This window comes from Odocoileus virginianus, chromosome 13, assembly GCF_023699985.2.
Source record: "Odocoileus virginianus isolate 20LAN1187 ecotype Illinois chromosome 13, Ovbor_1.2, whole genome shotgun sequence".
NCBI lineage: Eukaryota > Metazoa > Chordata > Mammalia > Artiodactyla > Cervidae > Odocoileus > Odocoileus virginianus.
This window is the reverse complement of record NC_069686.1, coordinates 8,936,950-8,956,919: the sequence shown is the minus strand read 5'-3', so window position 1 is coordinate 8,956,919 and position 19,970 is coordinate 8,936,950. Positions and strand designations below refer to the sequence as shown.

The 19,970-nt window shown below is 39.4% G+C and overlaps 1 protein-coding gene and 1 pseudogene across 1 annotated transcript in view; one reads left to right on the top strand and one right to left on the bottom strand.

Moving 5' to 3' along the window:
* PPP1R1C (protein phosphatase 1 regulatory inhibitor subunit 1C) overlaps positions 1 to 19,970 on the top strand; it is a 126,347-nt gene that overhangs the window by 19,384 nt on the left and 86,993 nt on the right. The gene's annotated exons all lie outside the window — the stretch shown is intronic.
* LOC110134294 (proteolipid protein 2-like) lies at positions 5,285 to 6,058 on the bottom strand (annotated as a pseudogene).

Sequence of the window (19,970 nt, the reverse complement as noted above, 5' to 3'; positions counted from 1 at the left end):
AGTAATGCCTCAATAATGGAACCACTGGTATTAAAAACCAATTTTCTAGAGCTTTTTAAGAGTAAGCACAATGTGCTTATAAAAATGAAATGTTTACCGAGCAATTATTACCTTAATAATGTTTGCAATATATCTGCTCTAGATTCAATATAATACTTGAAAAACAGTAATTGCTCTTAATCATTACAGATATCCAATTAAACACATACATCATTAGCCAAGCAATTATGATTAGGCACTCAAGTCTACTTATCTGCTGAGTCAAAAGTGCTGCCAGACAATCTGGGGCATGAGTGTTATCCTAAGTCTGCCACTGTTCCATACACATGCGCTCCAAGGAATAACGAATCCTAAACTGTATGCCCTCAGTTCAACACATTTATTTAAATTCAAAGTCCAGTTGAAGCAAACTTTAAATTCTTCTTTGATGAATTGTATGTACTTCTCATTTTTGATGTTTAGCAGAGTAGCATGTGTGGCTGAATGAGTTATCTAAGTATAAATCTTGGAAGTTTTTAAGATTTATAAAGTTAAAAGCAGCAAATTGTTTCAATCTGTAACCAAGTGTATTTGTTATTCACCATATAACTACATGTATTTTCTGTCATTTCTGTTATTCATGTCAAGTTTTTCAAGTCTCAAATAAATGCTTGACTATGTTATCTACTTTGTCATTCTCTTATCCTCAGTCTTTTCCACCTCAATCTTAGAAAAACTGTATTCTAGAAGTATGGTGTAATCAAAAGATGTAATCTTTAGAACTAGAAAGACCTAGGTCTGAATCCCAATTCTGCCACTTGATAGTTATGTGACTTTAAGCAAGTCACCCATCATCTATGAGCTTCAGTTTGCTCACACAAAATGTAATTAATAGTATCAACCTCACTGAGTTGTTTTAATGATAAAAATAATGAATGAAAATGCTTGCTATTATAGCATCTCAGTATTACAGCCAATAGCAGTAATAGTAAAATAATAATATTTTGGAAATTATTGAAGCAGAGTATGTGCTCTTTTCCTTACTCAACTGGAAATTTTGCCAATCTAGTCTTTGCTCTTATTGGTTATGACTGATGGTCATTTTATTGATTTGGGGAATGAAGTGTCACTTTCTCCACTGGCTGAAATTAAGGAACTGGCAATTTAAAAATCACTGAATGGAAATTTGACCTAGTATCTGCTTTACTGCCTAGGATTTTACTAAGCAAAATAAAAACAATATTTGGAAGTAAGACTTTCATTATAAAAGATTAAAAACATCTACTTTGATCTTCACTGGAACATTCTGAAGGCTTAAAAAAACACTGTCTTTTAATTTGTTAGCCAGAAAAAAAGGACTTAGATGAGAGAGACAAAAAGTGGGTTTCAAGCTAATCAGACCATACAGCTGGTTCAGAGCATTGATGAAAAAGAAAACCAAAAAAAAAGTGGTCCTTCAGCTAGTCTGTTTACATCCGCTGGTGACACCCATTGTTGGTTTTCAAGACTGAAGGATAAATGTTATTGTTGAATGTGGTTACAGTTTTGAACAAATGGCATGGGCAAATTTAAAAATCATCTTTAAAATTTCCTGACATCCTTTCTGTCTAATCTTTTATTACTAACAGTGGCCCTAAGTTTTAAGTAGTTTTCTCTTTTAAGGTAGATGTGTTGAAACATGCACATAGGGTCATGTGCCATTATGAGTGAAACACAAAGAAGCTGAAACCCAACCCTACACTTGAACTGTTACTGAAATATTTGAGGTGTTTCAATAAAGCAATAAACTTAAAGTTTTGAGCAATGAGCAAGGTGGAAACAATGGGCTGAAGAAACATTGCAAGATCAGGATGTAAATTGGTTTATCTGGCTTCTCACTGCTGGTTAATGGTTTTTAGAGTGCTTATCATGTAGGTCTTCAAAATAAGGATGTAGGATAGGAATTTTCTTGTTAAAAAGAAATACTTGTTAGGTTATTGCTTATATTGCTTTGTTACACCTACAAAAATTATTTGTTTTTTGCGACCTCATTTATGCAGCAACATGGAAAAAATTAAAACAAACAATAAACAAAAAAGCCCCATAATGACTGTGTACTGTAAGTCAGGAAATCTGGATTTTAATTCCCAGCTTGCCATGACTTGGCTATATGGAAGGGTTAATCACCTCATGCCTTTGAGTGTCATTTTCTGTTTCTAAGAAATAAAGAGATGTAATGACATGACACCTTTAATCCTTTCCATGTATTGAAATTTAACAATTTTAATAATAATTATTGTTGGATTTATACACACACACACACACACACACACACAACCTATGTACATATATATTCTAACAAAAAGCAAGCAATAACTGAATGCTCATGGAATTTCATTTTCCTATGACTGCATGTTATGGCTTCTCTATTTTAGAAAATACCAATGCCAGTACTAATACTACTAACACTTTAATTACATTTCCTTTCAAATCCAAATGTCATTTAATATCCAATTAAAATTCCACTCAAAGCCTGAATTTCACAGGAGACCACTTGAACACAAACCCTAAATCTCCCATATATATAATGCTTTCTATAGAATTCTATGCTTTTGAAAATAATGCCACATTGAGGAATATGGTGATGGTGAAATAAAAGAAACCTAAATTATAGGGGTTCTTGTCCTGACTTACACTAACCAAGGAAACTTGCTAAGGCACATTACCTTTCTTCTCTCAGTACCATTTTTTCCCCATATAAACAGGTAAACATATATTGCCTGAGGACTATGATTTTTTTCTGAACCTACTGAAAAACATAGAGCCTGATAATTTTAAGTGGATTTAGCCTTTAAAAAATATTTAAAAATATAAATCAACATATTTGCACAAATATCTGTAAATACATAATCAGCTAGTTAAATGCAACTCAAAAAAATGTATTTATAAACAAATCATATTTAATGTGAGCTAAAGTGAAAGAGGAGAGTGAAAAAGTTGGCTTAAAGCTCAACATTCAGAAAACTAAGATCATGGCATCTGGTCCTATCACCTCATGGGAAATAGATGGGGAAATAGTGGAAACAGTGTCAGACTTTATTTTTGGGGGCTCCAAAATCACTGCAGATGGTGACTGCAGGCATGAAATTAAAAGACACTTACTCCTTGGAAGGAAAGTTGTGGCCAACCTAGACAACATATTAAAAAGCAGAGACATTACTCTGCCAACAAAGGTCCGTCTGGTCAAGGCTATGGTTTTTCCAGTGGTCATGTATAGATGTGAGAGTTGGACTATAAAGAAAGCTGAGCACTGAAAAATTGATGCTTTTGAACTGTGGTGTTGGAGAAGACTCTTGAGAGTCCCTTGGACTGCAAGGAGATCCAACCAGTCCATCCTGAAAGGAGAACAGTCCTGGGTGTTCATTGGAAGGACTGATGCTGAAGCTGAAACTCCAATACTTTGGCCACCTGATGCAAAGAGTTGACTCACTGGAAAAAATCCTGATGCTGGGAGGGATTAGAGGCAGGAGGAGAAGGAGACAACAGAGGATAAGATTGTTGGATGGCATCACCGACTCAATGGGCCTGAGATTGAGTAAACTCCGGGAGTTTGTGATGGACAAGGAGGCCTGGTGTGCTGCGATTCATGGGGTCACAAAGAGTCAGACATGGCTGAGTGACTGAACTGAACTGAACTGAACTAGGTTGGTCATAGCTTTTATTTCAAGGAGCAAGCATCTTTTAATTTCATGGTTGCAGTCACCATCTGCAGTGATTTTGCAGCCCCCAAAAATAAAATCTGTCACTGTTTCCACTGTCTCCCTATCTATTTGCCATGAAGTGATGGGACTGGATGCCATGATCTTAGCTTTCTGAATGTTGAGCTTTAAGCCAACTTTTTCACTCTCCTCTTTTACTTTCATCAAGAGGCTCTTTAGTTCTTCTTCACTTTCTGCCATAAGGGTGGTGTCATCTGCCTATCTGAGGTTATTGATATTTCTGCCAGCAATCTTGATTCCAGCTTGTGCTTCTTCCTGCCCAGCATTTCTCATGATGTATTCTGCATATAAGTTAAATAAGCAGGGTGACAATATACAGCCTTGACATATTCCTTTTCCTATTTGGAACCAGTCTGTTGTTCCATGTTCAGGTCTCACTGTTGCTTCCTGACCTGCATACAGATTTCTCAAGAGGCAGGTCAGGTGGTCTGGTATTCCCAGCTCTTGAAGAATTTTCCACAGCTTGTTATGATCCACACAGTCAAAGGCTTTGGCACAGTCAATAAAGCATAAATAGATGTTTTTTTGAAACTCTCTTGCTTTTTCAATGATCTAACAGATGTTGGCAATTTGATCATGTGGTAGTTCTATTTTTAATTTTTTTTAAAGATGCTCCATACTGGTTTGCATAGTGGCTGTACCAATTTATAATACAGTTTCATGAACAGTGCATAAGTTCCTTTTCTCAACATCCATGTCTGAATTTATTCTCTCTTATGTTTTTGATAGTGGCCATTCTAACAGGTGTGAAGTGAAATCTCATTATGGTTTTTATCTATGTTTCCCTAATGACTAGTGATATTGAGCATTCTTGGAGAAATATCTATTCAGGTCCTTTGTCCATTTTTTAATTGGATTCTTTATCTTTTCTATCAAGTTGTAGGAGTTCTTTATATGTTTTGGATATTAACTTTTTATCAGATATATGTTTGCATTTTTCTTTTAAGTTTTTCTAATAATCTGCATGTGTGCATGCTAAATCTCTTCAGTCATGTCCACCTCTTTGTGACCCTTTGGACCATAGCCTGCCAGACTCCTCTGTCTATGGAATTCTACAGGCAAGAATACTGGAGTGGGTAGTCTTTCCTTTCTCCAGGGAATCTTCCCAAACTAGGGATCGAACCAGCATCTCTTACATCTCCTGCATTGCCATCGGGTTCTTTACCACTAGCACCACCTGGGAAGCCCAATAATCTGCCTAGTATTTATTTATTCCCCCACAGAGCACTCCCCACCCCACATACACCCTGAGGATGTTATTTAGAGTGGGTTACAACATGGGGCCTATAGTCTGAAATCTGAGGTACCCTCTTCTGTCATGTTTCTTAGGTGGGGGCACTGTCCAGGCAGAACTGATGTCTGTCTGGATACTGTCTCCTGGCAGACATACCCAGGAGCATTGATTGGCAGGCTAGAAGACAAATTCTTATGATTAAGGCACTTTTACCTCAATAGGAGGCTGGGAGTTGACTGGGAGTGTTGTAAGAGTGGGGAGGAGGTATTTCAAGGTTTATTTCAGGTTGCTGAGAGAAATGAAGAAAGTTCATCTATATCCAGCCATCTGCAGGGTCAGAAGGGGCTGCTATATGTCTTTGCTGCGACAAGTGAAAGTGAAAGTTGCTTAGTCCTGTCTGACTCTTTGTGACCCCATGGACTATACAGCCCATGGACTTCTCTCGGCCAGAATACTGGAGTGGGTAGCCTTTCCCTTCTCCAGGGATGTTCCCAACCCAGGGATCAAACCCAGGTTTCCCGCATTGCAGGCAGATTCTTTACCAGCTGAGCCACAAGGGAAGCTCAAGAATACTGGAATGGGTAGCCTATCCCTTTTCCAGATGATCTTCCCTATCCAGGAATCGAACCGGGGTCTCCTGCATTGCAAGCAGATTCTTTACCAACTGAGCTGTCAGGGAAGGGGAAGGTAATGTAGGCATCACAATCAAAGAGTCATGCGGCGCATAAGGACAATACCTCCCACTGTGATTTTGGAGTTGTTTCCTCTCTCAACAAGCACCATAATCCACAATGGAGGTGATCAGTTAGAGGATGATCGCTACAAGGGTTCAGAAGAAATCACTCCAAGACCAGCTGATGATCTGTATCTTGGTGGGCAGGTCACACATGTAGACAACAAAAAAGATAGCGGCAAAGGTCATCTCTATCACCGACAAGGAGTACCCTGATGTCAAGGCACGAAAGCAGATCAGAATCACCAGGCACAATATATTCTCAGTAAACAGGAGAAATCCCTTTCTGGTGAGTGGGAAGTCGGTGCAGGCAGACCAGCAGCCAGGGGCTCAGAGGTACTCAGAATCTGCCATGGTATAGACCAGAGGTCCAGAGGCATAGAGGACCGGCTCTCTTGCTTGTAGATTCAAGGACGGGGCATACCCAGCAGTCTTGCCTGCCTGCCATCTAGCCAGGAAGCACATTTTTCTTCTTATTTTAAACATAAAATTTTATTGATGGCATTTTTAAGGAGATACTTCTACATACATAGTTGAAGGAGACATAGATATGTAGTTGAAGGAGATACTGATTACTACTTTGATAGCTAAAACATATAAACATCCTAGCTTCTTTAAACCACAGGCATCACTGAGTCAGACTAAGTATTTAATTTTGTCATTGTTTCTGATAATTAACTGTAAGAATCTGAGTTTCTGATTATATGGTCAATTGCACTTCTTCTTTTATTAACTACTTAAAAGCAGTTAGACAGCCCTTTAACTTTAATGTTGGTTAATAGGCTGGGCCCTAAAATATCAAGTTTGTGTGACTCACAGCCAAATTTCCAATTATAAAACTAAAAAGTTTTAATCTCACTTTCATCCATGATCTAAAAGGAATCTTTCTTTGTCATCACAAACACATGATAGAATATAGTTTACCGATCTTTAAAGAGGTTTAGCATTCATTGAAGTCTTTGCCAAATACTTGATAGGCTAACAGATGTCATATTTTCCACTAAAGATTGATGTTCAAAGTGGACTAATTACATTCTTAGGTTACTTATTTATTTATTTATTCATTTAATATGAATTTAGCCATTAATTACTTAACTGGTTAAGAAAGCTACATTTCTGGGGGCCATTTACACATACAAATATATATCTACATATACACATATAAGGGCTTCCCTGGTGGCTCAGATGGTAAAGAATCTGCCTGCAATGTGTGAGACCTGGGTTCGATACCTGGGTTGGGAAGATCCACTGGAGGAGGGCATGGCAACCCACTCCAGTATTCTTGCCTGAAGAATCCCCATGGACAGAGGAGCCTGGCAGGAGACATGGGGTTGCAAAGAGTTGGACACGACTGAGCAACTAAACATACAGCACACACACACATATATAAATATATGTAACCAAGATATGTCAATACACTTTAGAGTTAATATTTTATGCTTCCTGAATTAATAGAATTCCAGTCTAGGTTTGTTTCCAATTTGCTGTGGTACTGAACAGATTGATAAACCTTTCTAGGCATTTGGCTTGCAAACATATAAAATGAAGATGTGTCGTATCAACTCTTGAGGAGATGAGGCCAGTGTGGGCTTTCAGAGTCAAGGCCAAGTACAAATCACAGTTTGCCTAGGGTTTAGATGCTAGGTGAGTACAAGGATGATACTGGAAGTTTGTTCAACAGAGCAGATTTGAGGTATGATCAATGTCAGAAGAGAAAGCAAAACCTTCATGCATGTTTGGAATCAAGGATAAAACATTCATATCTGTTATGTGCATGTACACATCATCACTCACTTTCACGGGAAGTGAAGATGGAAGTGAAGAAATTTTATTTGTCACTATGATAAAGCTGGGAGGAAAAAGAGAAAAAAGGGAGCTTAAAAAAAGAAGAAAGAAAGCTGGGGGAATGGGTGGAGGTTTTCATAAGATTAAGGTGAACCCCTAGATTAGAAATTGCTCACTGCTTCATTGGAGCACTTCTTAATGTTGTACTTGGCAAAATACATTCATTCATCTCCATGCCTTTAATACAGATTGATTATATTTTTTGCTGCCAAAGATGGATAAGCTCTATATAGTCAGCAAAAACAAGACTGGGAGCTGACTATGGCTCAGATCATGAACCCCTTATTGCCAAATTCAGACTTGAAGAGAGTAGGGATAACCACTAGACCATTCAGGTAGGACCTAAATCAAATCCCTTATGAATATACAGTGGAAGTGAGAAATATATTTAAGGGACTAGATCTGATAGACAGGAACCTGATGAACTATGGACAGAGGTTCGTGACATTGTACAGGAGACAGGGATCAAGACCATCCTCATGGAAAACAAATGCAAAAGACAAAATGGTTGTCTGAGGAGGCCTTACAAATAGCTGTGAAATGAAGAGAAGCAAAAAGCAAAGGAGAAAAGGAAAGATATTCCCATTTGAATGCAGAGTTCCAAAGAATAGCCAGGAGAGATAAGAAAGCCTTCCTCAGGGATCAATGCAAAGAAATACAGGAAAACAACAGAAAGGGGAAGACTAGAGATCTCTTCAAGAAAATTAGAGATACCAAGGGAACATTTCATGCAAAAATGAGCTCAATAAAGGAGAGAAATGGTATGGACCTAACAGAAACCGAAAATATTAAGAAGAGGTGTCAAGAATACACAGAAGAACTGTACAAAAAAGATCGGGTGGAGAGGGAGGTGGGAGGGGGAATACATGTAAATCCATGGCTAATTCATTTCAATGTATGACAAAAACCACTGCAATGATGTAAAGTAATTCGCCTCCAACTAATAAAAATAAATGAAAAAAAAAAAAAAAGATCTTCATGACAGATAATCGCAATGGTGTGATCACTCACCTAGAGCCAGACATCCTGGAATGTGAAGTCAAGTGGGCCTTAGAAAGCACCACTATGAACAAAGCTAGTGGAAGTGATGGAATTCCAGTTGAGCTATTTCAAATCCTGAAAGATGATGCTGTGAAAGTGCTGCACTCAATATGCCAGCAAATTTGGAAAACTCAGCAGTGGCCACAGGACTAGAAAAGGTCTGTTTTCATTCCAATCCCTAAGAAAGGCAATCCCAAAGAATGCTCAAACTACCACACAATTGCACTTATCTCACACGCTAGTAAAGTAATGCTCAAAATTCTCTAAGCCAGGCTTCAGCAATACGTGAACCGTGAACTTCCAGATGTTCAAGCTGGCTTTAGAAAAGGCAGAGGGACCAGAGATCAAATTGCCAATATCTGCTAGATCATCGAAAAAGCAAGAGAGTTCCAGAAAAACATCTATTTCTGCTTTATTGACTACGCCAAAGCCTTCAACTATGTGGATCACAATAAACTGTGGAAAATTCTGAAAGAGATGGGAATACCAGACCTGCCTCTTGAGAAACCTGTATGCAGGTCAGGAAGCAACAGTTAGAACTGGACATGGAACAACAGACTGGTTCCAAATAGGAAAAGGAGTACGTCAAGGCTGTATATTATCACCCTGCTTATTTAAATTATATGCAGAGTACATCATGAGAAACGCTGGGCTGGAAGAAGTACAAGCTGGACTCAAGATTGCCAGGAGAAATATCAATAACCTCAGATATGCAGATGACACCACCCTTATGGCAGAAAGTCAAGAGGAACTAAAAAGCCCCTTGATGAAAGTGAAAGAGGAGAGTGAAAAAGTTGGCTTAAAGCTCAACATTCAGAAAACTAAGATCATGTCATCTGGTCCTATCACCTCATGGGAAATAGATGGGGAAACAGTGGAAACAATGTCAGACTTTATTTTTGGGGGCTCCAAAATCACTGCAGATGGTGATTGCAGCCATGCAATTAAAAGACGCTTACTCCTTGGAAGGAAAGTTATGACCAACCTAGATAGCATATTAAAAAGCAGAGACATTACTCTGCCAACAAAGGTCCGTCTGGTCAAGGCTATGGTTTTACCAGTGGTCATGTATGGATGTGAGAGTTGGACAGTGAAGAAAGCTGAGCGCCAAAAATTTGATGCTTTTGAACTGTGGTGTTGGAGAAGACTCTTGAGAGTCCCTTGGACTGCAAGGAGATCCAACCAGTCCATCCTGAAGGAGATTAGTCCTGGGTGTTCATTGAAAGGACTGATGCTGAAGCTGAAACTCCAATACTTTGGCCACCTCATGTGAAGAGTTGACTCATTGGAAAAGACCCTGATGCTGGGAGGGATTGGGGGCAGGAGGAGAAGGGGACGACAGAGGATGAGATGGCTGGATGGCATCACCGACTGGATGGACATGAGTCTGAGTAAACTCCGGGAGTTTGTGATGGACAGGGAGGCCTGGTGTGCTGCGATTCATGGGGTCACAAAGAGTCAGACGCGACTGAGTGACTGAATTGAACTGATAGAACACATTGTTTTCCTTGATACTATCATACTGCAACCCCCTTTATAGTCTCAAAATAGATATGTGATACTAAAATTCTAAATTTCTGGGATGTCAACAGGGAAATAATGTACTCTTTGGTTTTGCACTGTAAAACAATGGGAAACTTATGTTAATGAATGGTCATTATTTTAAATTAATGTCAGTAAAAGAACATGGCTATAGTTTTTTGGGTTTTTTTTTTTGAGAATTTATGTCCATTCAGGCTAATCAATTTATTTCCCTCAAATTTTATCTCTGTGATGCTATCTTTTTAAATAAAGAAAAAGAATAGTCACAATGTGAAAAAATGACTTAACACTACACCTCTTGGTTATAATGATCTATCCAAAGGCAAAATAAAAATATTGAGAATGTAATTACTGAGCCCAGTTTTTGTATTAGGTGTGCTAGATATAATAGACTGCAAGGATTTGATTTGTGAGCTTACAATCTAGTTTTATGAAACAAAACAAGGCAATGAGAACAGTTAAAAGATGCAAGAAAAATCAGAAAGGAGTTATAGTGATACAAGATGATTCATCACTGAATGAATGATGTTAACAGTAAATGCTCTAACAATTCAGAGTAGTGAGAACTCTCAGAAGACTGATGTTTGTAGAACTGACTTTATAGAGGAGGTGGAGTTTCATTCCAGGTATATCCTACAGAAAATCATGAAGGGAGAACATGTGAAGATGATCGCTCATGTCAATCAAACAGGAGCCAATGGTTAACACATACAAGACCAGTGAGAGTTCAAGTACGTGGAAGCCAATATGTGAAGGGCTACGATGAGTAATTTTGAATTTATTTTCCATAAAGTGGAAATTACTGGCATTGTATGAGCTATAGCATGCTCAAATAAAGTTCATGATCAAATAAAGCTCAGTCCTGCAGTATGTGGGGGTAGAATGAGGAATGAAGGAAGGTCAGTTGGGAGACCAGTTGAAGAGTCCAGAAATGAGTGAGAAGGATATAAACTGGAGGATGGCAAAGTAATGGACTACAAAAGACAAATGTAAGACATTGAGAAAAGTGAATCAATTGATTGCCAAAACTGATTGTCTAGATGGATGTGAGATGATGAAGCTAAGAGAGTCAAGCAGGACTTCAGGTGTGGGTAGTATAAGGACTGGGAAATCTGGAGGAAGGGAATAAATTCTGTGTTCAAAATGAAGTTAGTCATAAATGTAAAAACAATGGTTATGTAGCTAGTTTATAACATGTTACACAAATTTACATAGTGCATGATGGCTCAGTGGTAAAGGATCCACCTGCCAACACAGGAGACGCAAGAAATGTGGGTTTCATCTTTGGATCAGGAAGATCCCCTGGAGGAAGAAATGGCAATCTACTCCCATATTCTTGCCTGGAAGAATCCCATGGACAGAGGAGCCTGTTGGGCTAGAGTCTATGGGTTGCAAAGAGCGGACATGACTGAGCAACTGAGCACATGCAACATATACATTACTGGTACACTATTATTATATATTACAACAATATTTATGCCAGAATGGATGTGAGAATTGGAGCATAAAAAGGCTAAGCACTGAAGAATTGATGCTTTTGAACTGTGGTGTTGGAGAAGACTCTTGAGAGTCCCCTGGACAGCAAGGAGATCCAATCCTAAAGGAAATCAACCCTGATAATTCATTGGAAGAATGGATGCTAAAGCTGAAGTTCCAGTACTTTGGTTACCTGATACGAAGAGACAACTCAATGGAAAAGACCCCAGTGATGGGAAAGATTTAGGGCAGGAGAAGAAGGGGGTGACAGAGGATGAGAAGGTTGGGTGGCATCACTGACTCAACGGACATGAGTTTGAGCAAACTCTGGGAGATAATGAAGTAAGGGAAGCCTGGAGTGCTGCAGTCTATGGGGTCATAAAGAGTTGGGCATGACTTACCAACTGAACAACAACAACATTCTTATACACAAAAGCCCAACTTCAAAAAAAAACCAAATGATAGACTCTATTTAAAAATGAGGTTCCAGATTTCCCTGGTGGTACAGTGGATAAAAATCAGTTCAGTTCAGTCACTCAACCGTGTCCAAATCTTGCGACCCCATAGACTGCAGCACGCCAGGCTTCCCTGTCCATCACCAACTTCTGAAGTTTACTCAAACTCATGTCCATCCAGTCGGTGATGCCATCCAACCATCTCATCCTCTGTCGTCCCCTTCTCCTCCTGTCCCCAATCCCTCCCAGCATCAGGGTCTTTTCAAATGAGTCAGTTCTTCACATCAGATGGCCAAAGTATTGGAGTTTCAGCTTCAGCATCAGTCCTTCCAATGAACACTCAGGACTGATTTCCTTTAGGATGGACTGGTTGGATCTCCTTGCAGTCCAAGGGATTCTCAAGAGTCTTCTCCAACACCACACTTGGAGTACACACCTCAACACAACACCATAGTACCATATATGTATTTAAATTTCAAAAGCATTATTCTTATTTTTGATAAATTGTTTAAATGTACTTATGAATATTCATACTGTGAATCTTGATATGAAAAATCTGAGGTAAGTAGATTATATGTTTTAATTTTCATATTATCACTGCACAGAATGAGACAAAAGAGGAGTAATACCTTAACTAGTAAAAAAGTTATTGGATTCTACATTGGGGAGTTTGACTTAGGTCATATCTCAATGGCCTAGTGGTTTTCCCTACTTTCTTCAATTTCAGTTCAGTTCAGTCACTCAGTCATGTCCGACTCTTTGTGACCCCATGAACTGCAGCACGCCAGGCCTCCCTGTCCATCACAAACTCCCAGAGTTCACCCAAACCCGTGTCCATTGACTCAGTGATGCCATCCAACCATCTCATCCTCTGTCGTCCCCTTCTCTTCCTGCCCTCAAACTTTCCCAGCATCAGGGTCTTTTCAAATGAGTCAGCTCTTGGAATCAGGTGGCCAAAGTAATGGAATTTCAGCTTCAGCATTGGTCCTTCCAATGAATATTCAGGACTGAATTTTTCAATAAAGAGTTCATGATCTGGGCTACAGTCAGCTCCTAGTCTTCTTTTTGCTGACTGTATAGAACTTCTCCATCTTTTGCTGCAAAGAACATAACCAATCTGATTTTGGTATTGACTTGGTGATGTCCATGTGTAGTCATCTCTTGTGTTATTGGAAGAGAATGTTCCGAAGACCACTGCATTCTCTTGACAAAACTCTGTTAGCCTTTGCACTGCTTCATTTTGTATTGCAAGGCCAAAGTTGCTTGTTACTCCAGGTATCTCTTAACTTCCTACTTAGCATTCCTATCCCCTATGATGAAAAGGGCATCTTTTATTGGTATTAGTCCTAAAAGGTCTTGCAGATCTTCAAATCCTTTATGATTATACAGTGGAAGTGCCAAATAGATTCAAGGGATTAGATCTGATAGACAGAGTCCTGAAGAACTATGGATGGAGGTTTGTAAGACAGTACAGAAGATGGTGATCAAAACTATCCCCAAGAAAAAGAAATGGCAAAAGGCAAAATGGTTGTCTGAAGAAAGAAGAGACGTGAAAAGCAAAGGAGAAAAGGAAAGATTTACCCATCTGACTGCAGAGTCCCAAAGAATAGCAAGAAGAGATAAGAAAGACTTCCTCAGTGATCAGTGCAAAGAAATAGAGGAAAACAATAGAATGGGAAAGACTAGAGATTTCTTCAAGGAAATTAGAGATACCAAGGGAACATTTCAAGCAAAGATAGGCACAATAAAGGACAGAAACCTAACAGAAGCAGAAGATATTAAGAAGAGGTGGCAAGTATACACAGAAGAACTATACAAAAAAGATATTAATGATCCAGATGCTGTGCTCACTCATGAAGAGCTAGACATCCTGGGGTGTGGAGTCAAGTATGCCTTAGGAAGCGTTACTAAGAACAAAGCTAGTGGAGGTGATAGCTTGGAATTCCAGCCAAGCTATTTCAAATACTGAAAGAAGATGTTGTGAAACTACTGCTCTCAATATGCCAGCAAATTTGGGAAACTCAGCAGTGGCCACAGGACTGGAAAGGTCAGTTTTCATTTCAATCCCAAAGAAAGGAAATATCAAAGAATATTCAAACTACTGCACAATTGCACTCATTTCACATGCTAACAAGGTAATGCTCAAAGTCCTTCAAGCTAGGCTTCAACAGTACATGCAAGAACCAAGAACTTCCAGGGGTACAAACCGGATTTAGAAAAGGCAGAGGAACCAGAGATCAAATTACCAACATTTGTTGGATCACAGAAAAAGTAAGGGAATTTCAGAAAAACATCTACTTCTACTTCATTGAATACACTAAAGCCTTTGACTGTGTGGCTCATAAAAAACTGTGGAAACTTCAACAGATGGGAATACCAGACCATCTTACCTGTCTCCTGAGAAACCTGTAGGCAGGTCAAGAAGCAACATTTAGAACTGCACATGCAACAGTGGACTGGTTCAAAATTGGGAAAGGAGTATGTCGAGGTTGCATACAGTCACCCTGCTTATTTAATTTATGAAGAGTACATCATGCAAAATGCCAGGCTGAATGAGTCACAAGCTAGAATCAAGGTTGCTGGGAGAAATATCAATAATCTCAGATACACAGATGACACTATCCTTATGGCAGAAAGTGAAGAGTAACTAAAGAAACTCTTGATAAGGGGGAAAGAGGAGAGTGAAAAAGCTGACTTAAAACTCAGTTCAGTTCAGTTCAGTCGCTCAGTCATGTCTGACTCCCTGTGACCCCATGAACCGCAGCACGCCAGGCCTCCCTGTCTATCACCAACTCCTGGAGTCCACCAAAACCCATGTCCATTGAGTCGGTGATGCCATCCAACCATCTCATCCTCCATCGTCCCCTTCTCCCGCCCTCAATCTTTCCTAGCATCAGGGTCTTTTCAAATGAGTCAGATCTTGGCATCAGATGGCCAAAGTATTGGAGTTTCAGCTTCAGCATCAGTCATTCCAATGAACACCCAGGACTGATCTCCTTTAGGATGGACTGGTTGGATCTCCTTACACTCCAAGGGACTCTCAAGAGTCTTCTCCAACACCACAGTTCAAAAGCATCAATTCTTTGGTGCTCAGCTTTCTTCCCAGTCCAACTCTCACATCCATACATGACCACTGGAAAAACCATAGCCTTGACTAGATGGACCTTTGTTGGCAAAGTAATGTCTCTGCTTTTAATATGCTGTCTAGGTTGGTCATAACTTTCCTTCCAAGGAGTAAACGTTTTTTAATTTCATGGCTGCAGTCACCATCTGCAGTGATTTTGGAGTCCCCCAAAATAAAGTCAGCCACTATTTCCACTGTTTCCCCATCTATTTGGCATGAAGTGATGGGACCGGTTGTCATGATCTTAGTTTTCTGAATGTTGAGCTTTAAGCCAACTTTTTCACTCTCCTCTTTCACTTTCATCAAGGGGTTCTTTAGTTCTTCTTTGTTTTCTGACATAAGGGTGGTGTCATCTGCATATCTGAGGTTATTGATATTTCTCCCGGCAATCTTGATTCTAGCTTGTGTTTCATCTGGCCCAGCATTTCTCATGATGTACTCTGCATATAAGTTAAATAAGCAGGGTGACAATATACAGCGTTGACATACTTCTTTTCCTATTTGGAACCAATCTGTTGTTCCGTGTCCAGTTCTAACTGTTGCTTCCTGACCTGCATACAGGTTTCTCATGAGGCAGGTCAGGTGGTTTGGTTTTCCCATCTCTTTCAGAATTTTCCACAGTTTATTGTGATCCACACAGTTAAAGGCTTTGAAATAGTCAATAAAGCAAAAATAGATGTTTTTCTGGAACTCTCTTGCTTTTTCGATGATCCAGCAGATGTTGACTTAAAACTAAGCATTCAAAAAATTAAGATTATGGCATTCAGCCTTATCACTTTATGGCAAATTGATGGGGAAAAAATGGAAACAGTGAGAGACTTTATTTTATTGAGCTCCAAAATCATTGTAGACAGTGATGGCAACAATGAAATTAAAAGAAGCTTGCACCTTTGAAGGGAAATTCTAACAAACCTAGACAGTGTATTAAAAAGCAGAGACATTACTTTGCCAACAAAGTTCTGTGTAGTCAGAACTATGGTTTTTCCAGTAGTCATGTATGGATATGTGAACTGGACCATAAAGAAGGCTGAGCACCAAAGAATTGATGCTTTGGAACTGTGGTGCTAGAGAAGATTCTTGAGAGTCCCTTGGACAGCAAGGAGATCCAACCAGTCAATTCTAAAGGAAATCAGTCCTGAATATTCATCAGAAGGACTGATGCTGAAGCTGAAGCTCTAGTATTTTGGCCACCTAATTTGAAGAGACAACTCACTGGAAAAGACCCTAATGCTGGGATAGATTGAAGGCAAAAGGAGAAAGGGCAGCTAGAATGAGATGGTTAGATAGCATCGTCAACTCGATGGATGTGAATTTGAGCAAAGTCCAGTAGATAGTGGAGGACAGGAGAGTCTGGCGTGCTGCAGTCCGAGAGTCAGACATGACTTAGTGACTGAACAACAACAACAACAATAACATGAGTGCTGAACATCTATCCCTTCAAGGATTAAATCATATGATGCTGATGCTGACCTTTATCACCCCCTGAAGGAGTTCAGGGAGGATAGAAGAAATTAGGAACTTTGCGCTCTGGAAAAAATGGCAGGACAGGTCTTCAGAGAGTTAAATATTTTCAGCAGCTGTTTTTATGAGCCCTATTCTTGTATCTCTTCATATCTACTAAAATACTAAAACCCGTCACAGTGAGGACTATTTCTTGTGACTAGCAGAAATTTCACAAGACTAGCAGAAACTTTCTGCAAAAAAATATGTGCGTGACTGCATGGACTCCCCATTCATCAAAATCACGTGTTCTTGCCTCCATTCTCTTTGGAGCAATTTCTCAGAGCTATCTGAGGTGCTGTCTCTCAGGCTGCAGTCCTCGTTCTGCTCCCAATAAAACTTAACTTGCAACTCTCACGTTGTACATTTTTTTTAAGTGGACATAGGTTATCAATAAGACTGAGGTGGCACAGAAAATATATGGTATCATTCACTAGTTACTGTACTGTACATTAGATCCCCAGATCTTGTTCATTTTACAACCCTGTTTGTAATCTTTGGCAACATCTTCCCTTTTCCCTACCCCTAGCCCATGACAACCTCTCTGTTTCTTTGAGTTTTAATTTTAAAAAGTCCGTAGATAACCGAGATCATACAGTATTTGTCATTCTCTGATTCATTTCATTTAAATGTAATCCCTAGAGTTCCATCTTTGCTGTCACAAATGGCAGAATTTCCTTCTTTTTATGGCTGAATAATAGCCCATTATATCAGATGGTCCCCAGGTTATGATGGTTCAAGTTATATAATTTTTCAACATTATGATGGTGCTACAGCAAAACTCATTTAGTAGAAACAAACTGAATTTTGATCTTTTCCTAGTCTAGTGATATTTGTTACCATACTCTGCTGATGCTGGGCGGCAGCAGCTAGCTACAGCTCCCAGTGAGTCATGTGATCGCAAGTGTAAATACACTTGCAACCATTCTGGTTTTCACTTTCAGTACAGTATTTAATAAATTACAGAAGATATTCAATACTTTATTATAAAACAGTCTTTGTGTTAGATTATTATGCCCAACTCTAGGCTAATGCAAGTGTTCTGAGCATGTATAAGACAGGTGAGGCTAAACTTGATGATCAGTAGGTAGGTGTATTAAATGCATTTTCAACTTAAAATATTTTCAACATATGATGGAATTATCAGGACATAATCCCATCATAAGTTAAGGAAGATCTATATGTATACCACATTTTCTTTATTTATTCATCCGTTAATGGACAATTGGTTGTTTCCATATCTTGGCTATTGTAAATAATGCTTTAATGAATATAGGTGTTTTCTTTTTCTTTGGGTAATTATCCAGATGTGGAACTTGTGGATCACAGGGTAGTTCTCTGGGTCAGGAATATCCTCTGGAGAAGGAAATGGCTACCCACTCCAATATTCTTACCTGGGAAATCCCATGGACAGAGGAGCCTGGCTGGCTGCAGTCCATGGAGTTGCAAGGGTTGGATACAACTTATCAACTAAACCACCAGAGTAGCTCTATTTTTAATTTTTTTGGGAACCTCCGTACTATATTCTGTAGTGACTGTTTTTTTCTTCAAGCACTTTGAATATATCATTCTACTCTCTCCTGGACAGCAAGGTTTCTGCTGTAAAACCCAATCATAGTCTCATGGGAGTTCTCCTGTATGTGAGGATTTTTCTCTTGCCTCTCTAAAAATTCTCCCTCTGTCCTTAATTTTAGACAGTTTTATTATATTGTGTCTTGGTAGAACATATTTTTGAGTTGAAATTTTGGGGGGATCTATAAGCTTCCTGTACTTGGAGTTGTAAATCTCACCCAAGATTTAAGAAATTCTCATCTTTTAAAATAATAAACTTTCTGCCCCCTTTTCCATCTCTTCTCCTTCTGGGATGCACAGATTACTTCTTTTAATAGTTTCCTATAGTTCATTTAGATTTCTTCACTCTTTTTCATTGTTTTGTTTCCTGTTTTCCTCTAACTGGATAATTTCAAGTGACCTGCTTTCTACTTCACCAATTCTTTCTATTCTTTGATCAAGTCTGCTCTTGCTCTCTATTGCATTTTTCATTTCATTCATTGCATTCTTCAGCTCCAGAATTCCTATTTGGTACATATACATGTATATACAGAAAGTTCAACAAATCAGGTGTTCTTGATTCCTGATTTTTTTAAAATTGTCTCTTGTTTGTTAAACTGTCTTTTGTTAATTCTTGTAGCTCACTGAGATCCCTTAAAACAACTATTTGTCCCAATATTTTATGGGGCAAACTGCAGATCTCCATTTCTGTGGAGTTAGTAACTAGAACATTTTGTGTACCTTTGGTGTGTCATGTCTTTGATGACTTGCATTGTTCTCTTCACATATGAAGAAGCATTTGCCTACTCCAATCTCTACTGACTGGCTTCAGGAGAGAAACCCCTCTGTCAGCCCTGTTAGGGATCCTGAGGCTAAGATTGTACACCTTCTCTAGACCCTGCAAAGCCAGGCTGAATGCTGACAGTCTCCCGTTCACTTTCCCTCGGGCAATGCTGAATGCTCAAGCTTGTGTGCTTTCTTTCAGTCCCATGGAGTTGAGCCAGCTTTTTTGCTCGCTCACTAGTCTACTGAAAAAGCTTGCCCCTGCTGCCCTTGAAGGCAAGTGCACGACCTAGCGCGAAGTGGGAGTGTGTGTGGGTGATGTGAATGGAGGGCTGGGGGCCAACTGGAAGGGTCGATAGGCAGGGCACCCACAGCAGCTTGCGGTGGGCTTCCTGATGGAGTCTGCAACACAGTTGGTAGGATCCACATCTCTTTAATGCCCTCTGAGAGCCTGAGTGCTAGTTTGCCAGCTGCTCCCCACCTCTTAGTTACCCAGCACACTTCAGGATTCTGGATAGGTTGAGAAAGAAGTGGGTCTCTTTAGCAGCAACCCACACAACTGGGAAAGCTGGGTCCACACTCACAGACTCCCTCTGTTCCCTGTAGGAGAAACTGTGGTCAAAGAAGATCTCTCTTGGCACTGAGCTCTGCTGCCTTGGGGGAGGAGTAGTGCGGGTAAAGTGAAACTGTTCCTTTTATGCTTTTCAATGTGTACATTCTCAGATTTTCTTTTTCTGCTCCAACAGTGTGCTGGAACTTCTACACCAGACTTCTGACTTGTGAGATTCTCAATACCAGGCTTCTTTAGGAACAAGATGGAAAATTTCTATTTCACCATTTTGATGTAACTTTCCTTCAGTAAGAAGTTACAGTAGATATTAAGTTCTTCCAGTTCTAAATTTGTTTTTTATTTGTCTATAATACTGAAAATTTTACTTTTCTACCTATA